Here is a 20,790-nt window from a genome sequence, read left to right on the forward strand (position 1 = left end):
AATCGCCATCACACTGCACACAGCCCTATCCCATCTGGACAAGAGGATTGCCTTTGTAAGAATGCTGGTCATTTACAACAGCTCGGCATTTATCATCATAGTACCTTCCAAACTCCTCATTAACCTCGAGACCCCGGGCTGCACAGGGCGGGGTCGACAAAACAAAGGAGATGATTGTGGACTTCAGGAAACAGCAGAGGGAGCAGACTATGGTTTGCAATTGCACATGGGGACAAAGATCGTACTTTTTGGAGAAATGTCCTATGGTCTGATGAAACAAAAATAGAACTGTTTGGTCATAATGACCATCGTTATGTTTGGAGGACAAATGGGGAGTCTTGCAAGCCGAAGAACACCATCCCAACCATGAAGCACGGGGGTGGCAGCATCATGTTGTGGAGGTGCTTTGCTGCAGGAGGGACTGGTGCACTTCACAAAATAGATGGCACCATGACATCAGTCAGGAAGTTAAAGCTTGGTCACAAATGGGTCTTCAAAATGGACAATGACCCCAAGCATACTTCCAAAGGCTAAATTAAGGACAACAGAGTCAAGGTATTGGAGTGGCCATCACAAAGCCCTGACCTCAATTCTATAGACAATTTGTGGACAGAATTGAAAAAGCTTGAGCGATCAAGGAGGCCTACAAACCTGACTCAGTTACACCAGCTCTGTCAGGAGGAATGGGCCAAAATTCGTATTGTGGGAAGCTTGTGGAAGGTTTCCCGGAACATTTGATCCAAGTTAGGCAATTTCAAGTTAATGCTGCTAAATACACTACACTTAAACAACACAATGTAACTCCAAGTCAATCACACTTCTGTGAAATCAAACTGTCACTTAGGAAGCAACACTGATTGACAATAAATTTCACATGCTGTTGTGCAAATGGAATAGACAACAGGTGGAAATTATAGGCAATTAGCAAGACACCCCCAATAAAGGAGTGGTTCTGCAGGTGATAACCACAGACCACTTCAGTTCCTATGCTTCCTGGCTGATGTTTTGGTCACTTTTGAATGCTGGCGGTGCTTTCACTCTAGTGGTAGCATGAGACGGAGTCTACAACCCACACAAGTGGCTCAGGTAGTGCAGCTCATCCAGGATGGCACATCAATGCGAGCTGTGGCAAGAAGGTTTGCTGTGTCTGTCAGCGTAGTGTCCAGAGCATGGAGGCGCTACCAGGGGACAGGACAGTACATCAGGAGACGTGGAGGAGGCCGTAGGAGGGCAACAACCCAGCAGCAGGACCGCTACCTCCGCCTTTGTGCAAGGAGGAGCACTGCCAGAGCCCTGCAAAATGACCTCCAGCAGGCCACAAATGTGCATGTGTCTGCTCAAACGGTCAGAAACAGACTCCATGAGGGTGGTCCGACGTCCACAGGTGGGGGTTGTACTTACAGCCCAACACCGTGCAGGACGTTTGGCATTTGCCAGAGAACACCAAGATTGGCAAATTCGCCACTGGCGCCCTGTGCTCTTCACAGATGAAAGCAGGTTCACACTGTGCACATGTGACAGACGTGACAGTCTGGAGACGCCGTGGAGAACGTCCTCCAGCATGACCGGTTTGGCGGTGGGTCAGTCATGGTGTGGGGTGGCATTTTTTTGGGGGGGGGGGGGGGGGGGTCGCACAGCCCTCCATGTGCTCGCCAGAGGTAGCCTGACTGCCATTAGGTACCGAGATGAGATGTTCAGACCCCTTGTGAGACCATATGCTAAACCAAGGTGGCGTAGCAGTTCAGACGTATTTTGTCCTCGTCTTGTCGTGTCCTGTATATATATATATTTACAACTTTTTTCACATACATTTTATTTTTATTTTCCATCAACTCATCTTCAAAATACTCTCCTACCTCAAATCTGTAATCCTCCAAGAAGCTAGCCAGAAACTCCAAGAAGCTAGCCTGAAACTAGCCAGAAGCTAGCCAGAAGCTAATCAGAAGCTAGTTCGCTCCTTTACTGGCAAATCGTTAGTATTCAGCTAACCACGGTTTGTGGTCATCAGCTATCCTTTAGCTCGAAAATCCATCGCCAGTTCTGTACGGCGCAGCGCGGCTCGGAACAGAACATACCGGACCAATTTTTCTCTCCATGTCCCTGGATTTCGACTGCTCTCTGGACATTCATACCCGGATCTCACAGCTAGCTAGCTGCTATCCGTGTGACTGTCGGCCTTCGTCGATTCCGGAGCAAACATAAATTATTCCGGAGCTAGCCAGCTCCGTCAATCACTCCTGAGTTCCATCAATCACTCCTGGGCTGCAGTCACCTATCCGGACCCGTTTTACTGCCTGCGCGGAGCCCCACCGGGCCTTCACAACTGGACTGCCGACGTTATCTACCCGAAGGAGATCCGGCTGGCTCCTCCGTCGCGACGTTACCTGAACGCCCATCTGCGGCCTGCTAACCGTTAGCTGTCTTACCAGCTGCTATCTGAATAGACAATCGGACAATTTATTTATTTGTATTATTATTATTATGTTTTCTTCTTGGGCCTCTATAACTATATCTATTGTTTTTATTTTTGTTGTTGTTGTGTGATTTGGATTAATCCCCTCTACCACACGGAACCCCACTAATCTACTGACGGAACGCAAGAGGTGGCTAACAACAGACCTCCATCCTATGCTAGCTTGCTACCGATGGCCTGGCTAGCTGTCTAAATCACCGTGACCCCCAACCAACCTCTCCACTCACTGGACCCTTTTGATCACTCGACTAAGCATGCCTCTCCTTAATGTCAATATGTCTTGTCCATTGCTGTTCTGGTTAGTGTTTATTGGCTTATTTCACTGTAGAGCCTCTAGTCCTGCTCACTATACCTTATCCAACCTATTAGTTCCACCACCCACACATGCAATGACATCTCCTGGTCTCAATGATGTTCCTAGAGACAATATCTCTCTCTTCATCACTCAATACCTAGGTTTACCTCCACTGTATTCACATCCTACCATATCTTTGTCTGTACATTATACCTTGATGCTATTTTATCGCCCCCAGAAACCTCCTTTTACTCTGTGTTCCAGACGTTCTAGACGACCAATTCTCATAGCTTGAATCCAGGACCTGCAGTGCCTAGCTCCACTCCTATTCCCCAGGCGCTCTCTTTTGATGACTTCTATAACCGTAATAGCCTTGGTTTCATGCATGTTAACATTAGAAGCCTCCTCCCTAAGTTTGTTCTATTCACTGCTTTAGCACACTCTGCCAACCCAGATGTTCTAGCTGTGTCTGAATCCTGGCTTAGGAAGACCACCAAAAATTCAGACAAACTGCAACATTTTCAGACAAGATAGAACTGCCAAAGGGGGCGGTGTTGCAATCTACTGCAAAGATAGCCTGCAGAGTTCTGTCCTACTATCCAGGTACCCAAACAATTTGAACTTCTACTTTTAAAAATCCACCTCTCTAAAAACAAGTCTCTCACCGTTGCCGCCTGCTATAGACCACCCTCTGCCCCCAGCTGTGCTCTGGACACCATATGTGAACTGATTGCCCCCCATCTATCTTCAGAGTTTGTGCTGCTAGGCGACCTAAACTGGAACATGCTTAACACCCCAGCCATCCTACAATCTAAACTTGATGCCCTCAATCTCACACAAATTATCAATGAACCTACCAGGTACCTCCCCAAAGCCTTAAACACGGGCACCCTCATAGATATCATCCTAACCGACTTCCCCTCTAAATACACCTCTGCTGTCTTCAACCAAGATCTCAGCGATCACTGCCTCATTGCCTGCATCCGTAATGGGTCAGCGGTCGAGCGACCTCCACTCATCACTGTAAAACGCTCCCTGAAACACTTCTGCGAGCAGGCCTTTCTAATCGACCTGGCTGGGGTATCCTGGAAGGATATTGATCTCATCCCGTCAGTAGAGGATGCCTGGATAATTTTTTTTAAATGCCTTCCTAATCATCGTAAATAAACATGCCCCATTCAAGGAACAGATATAGCCCTTGGTTCTCCCCAGACCTGAATGCCTTTAACCAACACAAAAACATCCTATGGCGTTCTGCATTAGCATCAAACAGCCCCCGTGATATGCAGCTGTTCAGGGAAGCTAGAAACCATTATACACAGGCAGTTAGAAAAGCCAAGGCTAGCTTTTTCAAGCAGAAATTTGCTTCCTGCAACACTAACTCAAAAAAGTTCTGGGACACTGTAAAGTCCATGGAGAATAAGAACACCTCCTCCCAGTTGCCCACTGCACTGAAGATAGGAAACACTGTCACCACTGATAAATCCACCATAATTGAGAATTTCAATAAGCATTTTTCTAAGGCTGGCCATGATTTCCACCTGGCTACTCCTACCCCGGACAACAGCACTGCACCCCCAACAGCAACTCGCCCAAGCCTTCCCCATTTCTCCTTCTCCCAAATCGATTCAGCTGATGTTCTGAAAGAGCAGCAAAATCTGGACCCCTACAAATCAGCCGGGCTAGACAATCTGGACACTTTCTTTCTAAAATTATCTGCCGAAATTGTTGCCACCCCTATTACTAGCCTGTTCAACCTCTCTTTCGTGTCGTCTGAGATTCCCAAAGATTGGAAAGCAGCTGCGGTCATCCCCCTCTTCAAAGGGGGGGACACTCTTGACCCAAACTGCTACAGACCTATATCTATCCTACTGTGCCTTTCTAAGGTCTTCGAAAGCCAAGTCAACAAACAGATTACCGACCATTTCGAATCTCACCATACCTTCTCTGCTATGCAATCTGGTTTCAGAGCTGGTCATGGGTGCACCTCAGCCACGCTCAAGGTCCTAAACGATATCTTAACCGCCATCGATAAGAAACATTACTGTGCAGCCGTATTCATTGATCTGGCCAAGGCTTTCGACTCTGACAATCACCACATCCTCCTCGGCAGACTCGACAGCCTTGGTTTCTCAAATGATTGCCTCGCCTGGTTCACCAACTACTTCTCTGATAGAGTTCAGTGTGTCAAATCGGAGGGTCTGCTGTCCGGACCTCTGGCAGTCTCTATGGGGGTGCCACAGGGTTCAATTCTTGGACCGACTCTCTTCTCTGTATACATCAATGAGGTCGCTCTTGCTGCTGGTGAGTCTCTGATCCACCTCTACGCAGACGACACCATTCTGTATACTTCTGGCCCTTCTTTGGACACTGTGTTAACAACCCTGCAGGCAAGCTTCAATGCCATACAACTCTCCTTCCGTGGCCTCCAATTGCTCTTAAATACAAGTAAAACTAAATGCATGCTCTTCAACCGATCGCTACCTGCACCTACCCGCCTGTCCAACATCACTACTCTGGACGGCTCTGACTTAGAATACGTGGACAACTACAAATACTTAGGTGTCTGGTTAGACTGTAAACTCTCCTTCCAGACCCATATCAAACATCTCCAATCCAAAGTTAAATCTAGAATTGGCTTCCTATTTCGCAACAAAGCATCCTTCACTCATGCTGCCAAACATACCCTTGTAAAACTGACCATCCTACCAATCCTCGACTTTGGCGATGTCATTTACAAAATAGCCTCCAATACCCTACTCAACCAATTGGATGCAGTCTATCACAGTGCAATCCGTTTTATCACCAAAGCCCCATATACTACCCACCATTGCGACCTGTACGCTCTCGTTGGCTGGCCCTCGCTTCATACTCGTCGCCAAACCCACTGGCTCCATGTCATCTACAAGACCCTGCTAGGTAAAGTCCCCCCTTATCTCAGCTCGCTGGTCACCATAGCATCTCCCACCTGTAGCACACGCTCCAGCAGGTATATCTCTCTAGTCACCCCCAAAACCAATTCTTTCTTTGGCCGCCTCTCCTTCCAGTTCTCTGCTGCCAATGACTGGAACGAACTACAAAAATCTCTGAAACTGGAAACACTTATCTCCCTCACTAGCTTTAAGCACCAACTGTCAGAGCAGCTCACAGATTACTGCACCTGTACATAGCCCACCTATAATTTAGCCCAAACAACTACCTCTTTCCCAACTGTATTTAATTTTTATTTATTTATTTATTTTGCTCCTTTGCACCCCATTATTTTTATTTCTACTTTGCACATTCTTCCATTGCAAAACTACCATTCCAGTGTTTTACTTGCTATATTGTATTTACTTTGCCACCATGGCCTTTTTTGCCTTTACCTCCCTTCTCACATTGTATATAGACTTGTTTATACTGTATTATTGACTGTATGTTTGTTTTACTTCATGTGTAACTCTGTGTCGTTGTATCTGTCGAACTGCTTTGCTTTATCTTGGCCAGGTTGCAATTGTAAATGAGAACTTGTTCTCAACTTGCCTACCTGGTTAAATAAAGGTAAAATAAATAAATAAATAAAATAAAAATGCTGGTGCGGTTGGCCCTGGGTTCCTCCTAATGCAAGACAATGCTAGACCTCATGTGGCTGGAGTGTGTCAGCAGTTCCTGCAAGAGGAAGGCATAGACTGGCCCGCCCGTTCCCCAGACCTGAATCTAATTGAGCACATCTGGGACATCATGTCTCGCTCCATCCACCAACGCCACATTGCACCACAGACTGTCCAGGAGTTGGCGGATGCTTTAGTCCAGGTCTGGGAGGAGATCCCTCAGGAGACCATCCGCCACCTCATCAGGAGCATGCCCAGGCGTTGTAGGGAGGTCATACAGGCACGTGGAAGCCACAAACACTACTGAGCCTCATTTTTACTTGTTTTAAGGACATTACATCAAAGTTGGATCAGCCTGTAGTGTGGTTTTCCACTTTAATTTTGAGTGCGACTCCAAATCCAGACCTCCATGGGTTGATAAATTTGATTTTCATTGATAATTTGTGTGATTTTGTTGTCAGCACATTCAACTATGTAAAGAAAATAGTATTTAATAAGAATATTTCATTCATTCAGATCTAGGATGTGTTATTTTAGTGTTCCCTTTATTTTTTGAGCAGTGTACTAATTTAGTGTATTTAAACTTCTGACCCACTTGGAATGTGATGAAAGAAATAAAAGCTGAAATAAATCATTTTCTCTACTATTATTCTGACATTTGGCTAAGGTATATGTAAACTCCCGACTTCAACTGTACCTGCTGGAGCGTGTACTACGTGTGGGTGTTGTTATGGTGACCAGTGAGCTGAGATAAGTCAGAGTTTTACCTAGCAAAGACTTGTAGATGACCTGCAGCCAGTTGGTCTGGCGTTGAATATGTGGCGAGGGACAGCAGACAAGAACATACAGGTCGCAGTCGTGGGTTTGGTGACAAAACGGATGGCACTGTGATAGACTGCATCCAGTTTGCTGAGTAGAGTGTTGGAGGTTATTTTGTAAATGACATTGCCAAAGTCGAGTATCGGTAGGATAGTCAGTTTTAAGAGGGTATGTTTGGCAGCGTGAGTGAAGGAGACTTTGTTGCAAAATAGGAAGCCAATTCCAGATTTAATTTTGGATTGGAAATGCTTAATATGAGTCTGGAAGGAGAGTTTACAGTCTAGTCAGACACCTAGGTATTTGTAGTTGACCACATATTCTAAGACAGAACTGTCCAGAATTGTGATGCTAGTCGGGCGGGCAGGTGCGGGCAGCGATCGGTTGAGCATGCATTTAGTTTTACTAGCATTTAAGAGCAGTTGGAGGCCACAGAAGGAGTTTTGTATGGCACTGAAGCTCGTTTGGAGATTTGTTAAACACTGTCCAAAAAGTGCCAGATGTATACAGAATGGTGTCGTCTACGTAGATGTGGATCAAGGAATCACCCGCAGCAAGTTCGACATCATTGATATATTACAGAGAAAAGGGTCTGCCTGAGAATTTAACCCTGTGGTACCCTTAGAGACTGACCGACTGCCAGGTCCGGACAACAGGCCCTCCGATTTGACACACTAAACTTTATCTGAGAAGAAGTTGGTGAACCAGGCGAGGAAGTCATTTGAGATACCAAGGCTAGCACAGTGCTATCTAGCACAATGTTAGCTGAGCACAGTGCTAGCTGAAGAGAAGGCTTGAGAGCCTCTTTTGACCATACTACCGTGCGGTGTAACTGGTCAGTTAATCCTTAGCTAGTAATTTCACATATTCGAGTGCCTGGCTTAGTTTGCCCAGTACGGGGAAGCAGTAGCTGTAACTTCGGGTGAAAAGGTTCTATCAACCGGGTTATACATGTCCTACTCAAAGCCTGACTGTAAGGTCTGTACAGCTTAGCTAGCTAGCAGTAGCCTAGTGGGCTAAAGCCTGTAGTTAACACTTCGTTAGATGGAGAACCGCACACATTGTGCTACAGGCTGAAAATCTCCCATGACTGCAGTAACGAGAGGCAAAACCAGTCAGCTTAGGCAGCGAGGGCTCTGGTAAGCTAAATGAGGGATAAAGAAATGCTACCAAGTGTAGGTAGAAAGAACTAGCAGAATGAGCTCTAAGCATGTTCCGGCCTACGGTAGCTAAAAAGCTATTACTGGCGTTAACTAGTTAGTGTTCAACTCATGGGCTAATAGCCTAGCTACTAGCACACCGCTATCTGAAGAAAAAGCGTGTGGCATAAGTCTTCAGTGAGCTAGGTAACCACATCTCCAGAGGCTCTTTTCTCTCTTCCAGCGTGGTCGGAAATAGCAGCACTAAGCTGGTAGCTAAGTGGGCTAGTAGGGCGAAGGATAGCCGTGTGGTGCTAGCTTCAACTGGAGACTGGCTTCAACTGGAGACTTTTTCCTTTCGGCAAAAGTACTCAATCCTCTAATCGAAAAGCTGTAATCCTTAACTGGGTGGCAAATCCTAGTGGATCAAGTTGTGCTGAGAAGAGCTAGAGACAGCTTGTGATCTCCGTAATAAAGAAACGATAATGAGTTAGAGGGCAGGAGCGTGACACCTTATAAGGAGTGGGGTTCCCCACTATTCACCAGGCTTCCTGTCTAGGAAAGACGTTGTGTGATTGGAGCTTTCTGGTGATACCGCCTCGAAGGGCGTGTCCCCATAGTGAGATACCAAAATTAGTATTTGAAAGAGAACCAAATGTAACATACAATAAATGTTTTTCGTGATAAGAAATGGAAACAAACGTATTTATTCACATGTTTTGAAATTGTAAAAGCAGCTGTTTTGAAACTGTTAAAACTGGGAAAATAAATGAGGTATAGTGTGAGAGGGCGGGTGCCATCTGACCTTGTGTGGGCAGGCCCTTGTCCTCAAAGATGTTGAAGCTGTCCTGCCTGCTGCGCTGTATGTGCACCTCCTCCATGGTGCCCGGGTCGCATGGGCTATGCAGCAGGGTCGGGTTGTACTGCAGAAATGGCTCGGGTCAGAGCTGTAGCTGGGGGTCAAAGATCATAGGTGAAAAGGCCAATGGGGATGGCGAGAAGAACAACAGTTGTTAATCAGAGAGTAAATCGATGAGATGGATGAATGGAGTGATGGGTAGAAAGAATAATATTATAGAGGAATGACTGAAGACCCGATTAAATTAAAAATATTAAGCAAGCAGACAAACTGACTGACAGACAGACACTTTTGAAAGGAGTCCAACTGTACTTTGATGTTACATAACTATTCTTTCCCTCAAGCAGAGATGGCAGTGATGTCATTGTGTTTTTTTCCACTTAACAAGAAGTGGTTAGTACTACTTTTCAATGAAAGAAAATACATACAATTCAATGGATGGATGGAAATACAAGATAACCTTTTGTTTTAATGAAATTTGCATTTGTGTATACATTTAATGAGGAGGATAGTACTACATACACAATTCCACGGCAATGAAAGATTCAGTCTTGAAAGTGTGTGTGTGTCAGTATGTAAGAGAGATATGACCTCATATATATCTGTGACATTTGTTACAACAAACCAAGAGGCATATTGTATCACGTAATAAACATTCAGGGAAAGGACATAAAGTCAGGCATACTCCATGCGAATATACACCCACACATTGCAGCCATGCCAATACCCCAGTGGTGACATTGGGCAACTGGATAGACTGTGCTTGAGGTGACACATGCTGCCACCAAGATCCTTACCTCATGTGACACATCACAACACACCATTGGGATACGCATTACTACGGAGACCCTGGAGACTGCAAGGCAAGCTTACCTAAAGTAGAAGTTACTGGACAGGTGCATGTTCTGAAAGATCCTCACGTATCTACAAGGGGAAAAATAAACAGTCACAACCTTATAGCTATGGCCAAGACCTAATAGTAGTGTCAAGATTTTTCCTGTCTCATCACCAGTCCCTGGTCAGGTCACATAGGAAAAAGTCCTGGAGATATAACATTATACAGTAAGAGCATGTTACCTTATGTCATCACAATTAAAAGGTGAGAGTAGACAAGGCAATATTAATTTCCTGTGCACTGCATATATAGACCCATGTACTGAGTGACCCTTATCCCTTTGCTGGCCACACTTGGTTAATGGGTCGGTGAAGCCGTCACACCGCATAGCCATGTGTGAAACGTTGATTACCTAATGATCTCATTGGATGCTTGGTGTGTGTGTGTGTGTGTGTGTGTGTGTGTAGTGCGTGCGTAAATTGAGTGAGAGAAAACATTTAGGGAAAGAGGAAAGTGGAAGGAAAGAAGAAAGTCTCCAGTGAAGTATAGGGTATTTAACTGTCTGTTGTACCTGGCCTCATCAGGATGCATCACCCTCACTGAGTCATTGGGGATATAGATCACGTTGGTATTGTCGATCTCTGTATCAGGGTGTCAAATTCATTCCACGGAGTGCCGAGTATCTGCAGGTTTTTGCTTTTTCTTTTCAATTAAGACCTAGACAACCAGGTGAAGAGAGTTCCTTACTAATTCGTGACCTTAATTCACCAATCAAGTACAAGATTGGAGCGATAAACCCTCATACACTTGGCCCACCGTAGAATGAGTTAACACATGTTGTGTATGGATTGACCACCAATGTCTGCCATCTTCCTTCGCTTGGTGATCAAGACGATGTAATACCCCTCTAGGAAACAGACAAAACCTGCAAGACCAGGATAATAAATACACATAAATAGCACAAATAAGCCTATTATTACTGTAGCTTACAAGGACACCCCAAATCACCCAGATAACTTATACAACTCGTATGCAACTTTTACCATGAATTTCTCATCCACAATGCTTTTTTCAGGCCACCTTTTTATATACAGTATCTATTCTCATCTCAACAAGCAAATGAGTGCCCATCTGTGTGCGTGTGTCTTTATGATACATGAGACCACTTGTTTTTCATGCTGCATGATCACGACACACTCACAGCCTTTTCATCGTTCTTACATAATTCATTATAACCTTCAAAAGCTTTTTGTGAAATCATATTTTTGGTTCCAAAATATGGTTTCAGTCCTCGAATGTGTATTCACTATTGTAGTACACTTTATTTACTCACAGAGAAGCAGAATATATGTTCTCTGAGAGCTCATTATTGTTTCTCAATCATATTAGTCAGGCTCTTTCACTTTTATCTCCTATTTTATCTCCTCTTAGAAGTCATTGACAACAGCTAGAAACAAAAACTACTACCGCTGTTTCGCTTAGATTAAAGCTGTGTATAAATGGGGTGGTTGAGACCAACAAGTAGTGATGGGAGGGGTGTAACGGTTTTCCTCCTCTTCTGAGAAGGAGTAAGAAAGATCGGACCAATGCACAGCGTGGTTAGTGTCCATATGTTAATGAAAGATAACCGAACACTGAATACAAAAAGAACCAGAGAAATAAATTAAAACCGAAACAGTTCTGTATGGTAAAACACAGAAAACAACTACCCACAAATCATAGTCGGAAAACAGGCTGCTTAAGTATGGTTCTCAATCAGAGACAACGATCGACAGCTGCCTCTGATTGGGGACCATACAAGGCCAAACACAGAAATACATAACCTAGAATACACAACATAGAATGCCCACCCCAACTCACACCCTGACCAAACTAAAACAGAGACATAAAAAAGGAACTAAGGTCAGGATGGTTACAATCGATACGGTTAGATGTTGGATACGATTTTTGAAGATATGGTATCGTATTGTTTTAACAATATCACAATATTATTATTGTGCTAGTTGGCTGTACCTGCATCAAAAAAAGTATTTTTCCTCCATAGTTCTCCAATGTCGTTTTATATAGGGAGCCAATTTGTTTTCAGCACTTGTATATCCATTACTGGTCAAAACTTGTTTGCTCATTGCTGTCTTGTCCCTCTGCAGAAGACATATTGTGAGCAATATGTTTGGAACATTGAATCGCAATACAGTATCGAATTGCAATACATATAAAATCGTGAGAATCACAATATGTATCGTATTGTCACCTAAGTATCGTGATAATATCATATCAATTTCCTAGCCCTACCAACAAGTGGGTCACACTTATTATACCCTTTTCACAATACTGAACCGAGCTGAGATGAACCAAGCTATACTTGGGTTTTAGATAAGATTTTATTGTCCTCAAAGGAGGAAATTAATTTCCGCATGCTCGTACATAGACATAGAGACCGCCAAGAAACCCACACACCCAGTCATTACATTTACAATGCCAAACTTCTCTACACCCAGGGCAGATAAAACAGACAGAAGACAGACAGCACATAAACAGTGGAATATAGTCCTTTAGCTGTCACGCTCTACCCCCCTGGTGCTCGAGGGGGCCAGGCTGCCCTGCATTACGCACTCCTGCCACCATCGTTTACGCACACCTGCCTTCCCTTGTCACACGCTTCAGTGATATTGGACTCACTCAATCACCTGTTTATTACCCCCCCTATATTTGTCAGTTCCCCTGCTCTGTTCCCACTGCTGCATTGTTTGTCGTCTGTCTTTCTGTTTCCCAGTTCTGACGCTGTTCCTGTCCTGTTGCATGTCCGTTCCTAATTAAAATGTCAACTCTCCGTACCGTCATTCCTTACATTAGCTGTTGAGGGTGTTTATGGCTGTGGGGAGGAAGCTCCTGCTGAACCATGTATATGTGGCTAGAGGGGTCTTTAGTGGTAGAGTGAGAGGCTATGGTAGTTTAAACTTGTTGACATCTCCTCTATAGTTGCTGGAACTTATCAAGGAAGGACAATGTGAACACACTGGGCTGGGGACAGAATCATTATTCTTTATGTTGAAAATAATCTGGACAGATACTGATATGCCAGGATTTGTGTGTAGTTAGGACATAATAGTTGTTTGATGTTGCAATGGATGGGGAGGTGACCATTGACAGCCTGACCCAATTCTGCTGTGCTTATATGATTTGAATTACGGTAATGACAGGGGATGAGACTATAAAATATTTTACAGGCTACACATGTTCCTGGAGGAAATAGCCTACAGGAGATAAACAAGAGGGAAATCATTTGCAGGAGCAGAACAGCATATGACATAAATGCATATGGATATGGATAAATTATATGAAGCATAAATTGTATGAGGAATGGGAGGAGAGAGGGGACATTGTGTACATCACAAAGATACCCTAACCCATTTTCCACCATCACAACCACTCATTTTCTGTCTGTGACACATTGACATGTTTTAACGTTTGCTCATGAAATGACAAGCCGTACAATACGTCAAATTTGACCGCTTAGGTATCCGGCGTCAGAATCTGGGTCGGTTTCCTAGATCACCATCCAGCTCAATACAGATGACTTCCAAGAAATGTTTATCTGAAGCCCATATCATGCCATGTTTCCAATGCAATTTGCATTTGTGATTTCAGCAAAAACAAATCAAATCAAATGCTATTTTCATAAACAACAGGTGTACAGGTGTAACAGTGAAATGCTTACTTATGCATCCTTTTCTAACAATAAAGAGTTAAAGATAAAATATAAATAATAAATAATACACAGTGAATAACAAATAACAATAACGAGTAAAAATAACACGGTATACAGGGAGTACCAGTACCGAGTCGATGTGCAAACAAGATTGGGTGTGTGCGTGCGTGTCCTTGCTGGTGCACATCTTTGTGTTGTCCTCCCCATTACTGTCTGTAGGTCAGTGCTGATAGGAAGATAAGTGGCATTCAAGCTACTGTCACACCAATTATCTGTTTGTTTAATACCACAAACACACTGGCCTGGATAGGGGAAGAGTGACGCAAAGCACCATGATCAAAGCCTCACAACATTGTCAGGTCAAACTACTGACATCTGACCCTCCAAATAAAAGGATTTGAGTGTGCGGATTTGAGTGTGCGTGAACGAAAATGTGAGAGACGGATCATTAGCAAAATGTGAGAGATGCTCCCCTCTCAGGATCCCTTTTTTCCCCTCTCTCCTCCGTTCAGTGTGACCTTGATCTCAAAGCTTGACATTTCTCCTAGCAACATCATCCAAACCCCACAGCAGCAGCCATAATACAGCAGAGAAAATTAGCCTCTCTCAACTCTTCACCGTGATATACTTATTCTTCCCAGGGAAAAAGCTGAAAAAAGGTTCAGACACCGAAATGAGCAATTAAGTAACAAAATTGGCTATTCAGAGAAAAAAGGTTGAAAACGGCCTGGCAGGAGGTTGGTTCTCCAAATCACTTCAAGTGGGCAACCGAAGGTCTTGAGAGATCAGGTATCGGCGTGTGCTGATGAAAGTAGAAATAGGCATAGAGAGGTGTAAAAGATCCTTCGATTGGAAATCTGTCATTCCTCGTTTAGCCTCTCTTTGCCTCAAAGATTTGATGCTATTCCTAAAAAATAAATACAAATTAAGTATACCAGTCCAGCATCAAAACACATTTTATTCCACCTGGGATCCGATGGTATCCTATTTTGAGCATCTCCAAACACTTCATCCAGGTTAGTACTATAGGCCTCACCCCCACCCCTTCCCTTGAGGTTACTGCTAGGATCACCTCTCAACTGAAAAAGTTAGGCTGTTGTATGTTTGCTTTAAGTAACATTATGCTGTATACTTTAAAAAATATATGTTTGAAAGCATCGGTGGGGGGAGTGAGAACTTCTTGCGACTCTCAAACCCGGATCCGGGAGCATAATCATCGCCTGAAATGAATTAGCATAATGCAGCGGACATAAATATCCCTAGAAAATCTTCCTATTCATGAAAATCACAAATTAAATATATTGAGACACAGTTTAGCCTTTTGTTAATCCCACTGTCAGCTCAGATTTTCTAAATATGCTTTACAGCCAACGCTAGACAAGCATTTGTGTAAGTTTATCATAGCCTATCATGGCATTATGCCCTCCTAGCAGCAGGTAACATTTTCACACAAAAAAACAAAAAAAAATACATTTGAAGAACTTCGGATGTTTTCACTCAGGAGACTCCCAGTTAGATAGCAAATGTTCCTTTTTTCCAAAAATGTTATTTTGTAGGCGAAATAGCTCCGTTTGTTCTTCACGTTTGGCTGAGAAATCGACCGGAAAATGCGGTCACTACAACGCCAAACTTTTTTCCAAATTAGCTCCATAATATCGACAGAAACATAGCAAACGTTGTTTAGAATCAATCCTCAGGGTGTTTTTCACATATCTATTTGATAATATATCCACCGGGACAATTGGTTTCTCATTAGAAGCGATTTGAATAATGACTACTTCTGTACTTTACGCAAGATTTTCTGCGGGAGTCATCATGTGACCACTTGCTCAATGTGGTCCCTTACGGCTATTCTTCAACATATATGCGTAAAAAGACATCACAATGCTGTAGACACCTTGGGTAATACGTAGAAAGCGTAAGCTCATTCATAGCCCATTCACAGCCATATAAGGATGCAGGATTGGCATGCAGCGCTTTCAAAATATGGGGCACTTCCTGATTTAATTTTTATCTGGGTTTCACCTGTAACATCAGTTCTGTTGCACTCACAGACAGTATCTTTGCAGTTTTGGAAACGTTAGAGTGTTTTCTATCCAAAGCTGTCAATTATATGCATAGTCGAGCATCTTGTTGTGACAAAATATCCCGTTTAAAACAGGAACTTTTTTATCCAAAAATGAAATACCGCCCCCAGAGTTCCAAGAGGAGGGAGAAAAAGGGGTAAAATGTACAATGCCTTAATGTTTTATGTTACATTTTCTATGAATAAAAATATATAATAAAAATTATAAAAATAGGCAGATACTAACGTGTCTGTCATGTCTATGGCCAGAAATACATTTGAATGGTGGTGGATTACTCAACCGATTAATGGGTCAACTAGGAGAGAGAATAAAGTAGACGGCACGGGTCAAATTAATTGATTTATGACCCTGTGTCCATGATGACGTGTACATGTCCAAGTATGGGCCTCCGGCCAGGCCATCCTGTTCCTGTGGTCACGTGTTAGAGGGTGTGTGTTATTTTATATCTATATTGCATCCTTTGAAGTAGTCATGGTGATTGATGGGAGGGTTGAGTGTTTGAACTTTTGAACGTGTATGTCCCCCACCCCCAGTTATTGCCCCCAGTTATTGCCCTTATGGATGTTATCTGATGAAGCAGGAATGTCCTGGGGTATTGGCTGTGGCATACGCATTATAAATGTCCAGAACAAGGCCTGCGATTTTTAAAATCAAGGCCCGAATATTAAACATAAAAAATATGTCTCCTAGGCCAATTCTCGGGGTGCTCTGCAGCTCATGTCATGAACCCAATGACAAAAGCCTGGAGGATGTTTTGCGTGAGGCTCCAGAATGTTTTAAAGGATTTTTGGGTACGAGTGAGGGACATATGTCTTACATATTCCAACCTGAGGAATCTACGGTTAAGATATTCACAGACAGTGGCCCCAAACCCCTTTATCGGGCAGAACCCGAGAGTTTTTCTCCAGCGCTAAGGATGAGAGAATGGCTTAAAATAAGACTCACGCTGTGTCAAATTGAACAGGCCCTGAGTGCTTCAAGTCTACCCGGATATGCGTTGGAAGAGCTGGTCTGCGGACGAAATTATCTGATGGCCCTAAGAGTCGCTTCAATGGCGTATACCCCGGACTCCAGAGTGACAATTTTAGCATGTGAACAATTTGATAGTGCAAATGCGACGAAAACTGTCAGTTCATATGTATTTTCCAAAGCATGCAAGGATGTAAATTGTTTTTCAAATAATGTTCCGTTTTAAATGGCGCAATTACCATATTTTCCGAACACTGATGAATAAGCTGGACAGTCTTTTCGAAAATCGTGAACAATTACGGCGATGGCCGAGGTTATCGTTGAGACATACCCAGGACCCACAAGGCCGAAGGAGGATCTTTCCCTGGAGTGAAAACGTCCGGAGCTTCGATGGGCAAGCGACTTTGCGATGGTGAATTGGAAACGGATAATGGTCAGGGCTAACCAGCCCCTTTATCTGTAAGAAATAGTAAAAAAAAAAATGAATTATAACGTGTGTTAAAATGTATGTACTAAATATTCTGGATTAAATCATTGGTTTTGAAAATGTATCTCACCATTTAACGAAAGGGGAAGCGGTCTTTTCTCTCACGCCATGGTCTGTCGCAGAGAAATGTAATGTCTGAAAAAAACATGTATTATTTTGTAGTCTTTCCTACAATGGTATGTTATAAACATTACTGGTTATTAAAGTTTGTAATAATGTACACCTGCAGGCCTCCAAGGTTTTTTACATAAAACACTCGTGATGCATGTTTAAATATTATTCAAACTTGTTAATGAATTCTAACATGTCTTAAAGGTTGTACGAAATATTTTGGAATTCAATCAAATTAATTTAAAAACTGTATCTCACCCCTTAACTATGGGAAAATGTATTTCACATCATCACCCAGCTCTGTCGCGAGGGAAAAAGCAACGGAAAATCAGGGGGCGTGTGTGAGTGTGAGTGTGACGGAGCAGCAGGTGTGTGTGTGCGTTTCAGAAACAAAAGGGTGTGTGTGTTCAACAGGGGGACCCAAGCATTCTATCTGTAGAGAATCATTTGAAACCAAGGTTTGCACTATCATGCATACGGCATGTCCAGATATCTGCCGACCGCCCGGGGTTAAACATTGATATCTAATCAGCGCCCGGTGCCCCCCACCCCGGTTGTAGACAGAATGCCTCTTTGAATTCACCGCCTTTGTTCTCTAAACCAAATATACATACAGGATATCTCCCTTTAAACTCTTTCCGTACTTTCGCAAGTTAGGGACAGAACGTGGAGCATATATTTTAACACTGTTAGCACAGCTTTAGCGCAAACCCACAGGCCCGAATATTTAGCTGCATTTAGCATCTCTCCAAATGGATATTTCTGGAGGTGAGTAAGTGAAAAATATATTTTACGTTTTTTTTTGTGAATATTATCGGGATATTATTGTAATATTAAACCCAAGTTATTTGTGTATTTCAGGCCAAATGCCAATATAAGTTAAAAGTGTATATATAGCGTATAACTGGTAATATTATCTAAAGTTTGTTAGGATCCCAAACATTTATGCAGCTTTTACGAGGTTTAACGGATCTGGAACAACATGAGGGGGATTCTCAGTCTCAAAACCCCGACAGTCAATCGCCATCATAATTTTTTTGCGGTAAGTCCTTATAATTAATCACATACCCAAGAATATTTATACATAAAAAATAAAATAAAAATAGTGTGTACTATTTTAAAAGCTACTTTTTGTATTTACAGCTGACATACAGCCAAGAATGATAAAGGATTCGTTATGGACAACTGACACATCGGGTGACTTGGATGCAATTCTCCCGTTCTGTACGAACGTTTTTTCAAACACACCGCGAATCCCGGGAACCTCCACCACCTCACGACATATTCCAGACCCCAACAAGCAACGCACAACACGGGCTCTAGTACATTGCTCAGAATCCACCCCTCCAGAAAAGTACTACTGGGCAGGGAACTTGCGGCTTCACGAGCCGGCGCTCCATGGACACGGTATGAGACCATTACACATATTGTTATTAGTTATACGTCTTTTTATTAGTTATACCTCTTTTGATAGAATATGTTAAAACAAGGACAAATAATGTTTTTTCAGACTGCCAGGAGACCGGCCCTGCAGAATCGGGAACACTAGATGAAAAAAGTCACACCCCCCTGGTTTCTGCGATTCGTCAGAACAGCCAGCGCCAAAAAAGCCGAGGTATTTTAACTATGTATTGTTAATATATAGTATTATACCTGAAATGTATTTGACATTTTATGTATCTAACATAATTAATATTTAATAACCTATTTTGTATGTATTATTTTCTTTCAGACTCCTCCCCGGCGAAAAATGGCACAGAAGGACACATACATCTAGAGCTGGGGTATTCCGGCGCACCGAACATTCCCGATGAAACAACCAAAGCGGAGGATAGACCTGTTTTTAATGACATTTCAGATGTTGACGATCAGTTATTCTGTGATGCGGCCAACCTTCTTGACCCCGTCAATTCTATGGCATCAGGATTTGCAATAGAACAAGCAAGGTTTTTCACATTATTTTCCAGGGCTTTGAAATCGAGGAACGTTTTGCTATACAAACGACTGGGGGTTTAAATTGAGAGACAGTACCGAGACGATATGTTATTCTGGCATAGAACAATTCCATGCATGTTAAACAGCAAACCGATTAAAAAACGCAAATACAGGCGCTAAAATCATATATGTAACACGTATCATTCCAGAAATACCCAAAAACACACGTCCTTAATTATCCAAATGGCAGAACCACAGGAACAAGGTGAGACAGTTGAAAGCCTCTTAGCACAGATACCGCCAGAACTCCTAGAAGTTATTAAACGTATGAACGAGTCAGGGACGCCCGATGAAAGCATATTATCCCAGATTCCAGCCGAACTCCTAGAAATGATTAATCGTATGAACGAGTCAGGGACGCCCTATGAACACCTGTTATCACAGATTCCCGAAGCCCTCATAACCTTAATTAATTGGATGAACGAGAGTCAGACATTTTCGGCCTCCGCCACCCCAACAGCGATAGACCAACCATTAACGCCCATATCCGTAGAGTCTGACATGTCACATGATGTTTTTTGGGAATTGGAAAATTGTCTAATAAATCTGGAGGGAGATGGTATTGATAGACGTGTCCGGGTTGTGTACCGCAATAAATTCAACAATACAGAGATTCGACAGTTTTTCAATTTCCTATGGGCGAGGCAGAATCTTGACTATGCTGTGTTTTACGTAATGATAATTGACACTCTGAACGATCTGTTAGAGACGGCAAGAGATTATGGCGAAACACGTGATATCTTACAATTGGAGATTTGTGGAGATAGCCTGTATAATACAGTATCTCTTATTTTACCCAATGGCGAAGCAGATCTTGAACAATTTATCGCGCTGCTAGAACGCCTTGTTCAGTCAAATTTAGCCGTCATAGCAGATCGGACCCTGGATCTTGTAGTGCAAATAATACGTCAACCCCAGGGTGGTGGTGGGCAGAGAAGGAAGCTTGATAGCCTAATGCAGTCAGAAATCATAAGCAATAAAAGGGCCTACCTCATAAACGTTCACAATCCCGATAATAAGCTATGTTTTGCAATAGGCCTAGCGCATTTACTTAACCCAGGATGTACTGATCTGACGGCAATGCAGAAGGCTAGAGAGCTCCAAACGGCCGTGGGTCTCGGTATACAGGATGCTGTGGCTTTCTCTGACATAGTAAAATTTGAAAACTTTCTGAATATCAAGATTGTGGTTTTGTACCACAGTAGAGCTAATGCTGCTTGTTCCAAAACAATCCCCAACCGCAACCTCAGATTCTGTACTTTTATGTGCAAAACGAACATTACTACGCCGTTACCAACATCACTGCATTTTTAGGCGCCCCATCTGTGTGTCCATCCTGCCATACCGGCTACACCCGAAAGGGGTGGCACTCGTGCCGTTATAACTGTTTAGTATGTCAGGATGCAGATTGCCCAATGCAACCCA

The 20,790-nt window shown here is 43.1% G+C and overlaps 1 pseudogene; it reads right to left on the reverse strand.

Moving 5' to 3' along the window:
• Positions 1–17,369, reverse strand: part of LOC109900402 (polyphosphoinositide phosphatase-like) — a 33,329-nt pseudogene extending 15,960 nt beyond the window's left edge.
• Between the last annotated feature and the right edge of the window lie 3,421 nt (positions 17,370–20,790).

The sequence above is a fragment of the Oncorhynchus kisutch genome, linkage group LG12 (genome assembly GCF_002021735.2).
Source record: "Oncorhynchus kisutch isolate 150728-3 linkage group LG12, Okis_V2, whole genome shotgun sequence".
NCBI lineage: Eukaryota > Metazoa > Chordata > Actinopteri > Salmoniformes > Salmonidae > Oncorhynchus > Oncorhynchus kisutch.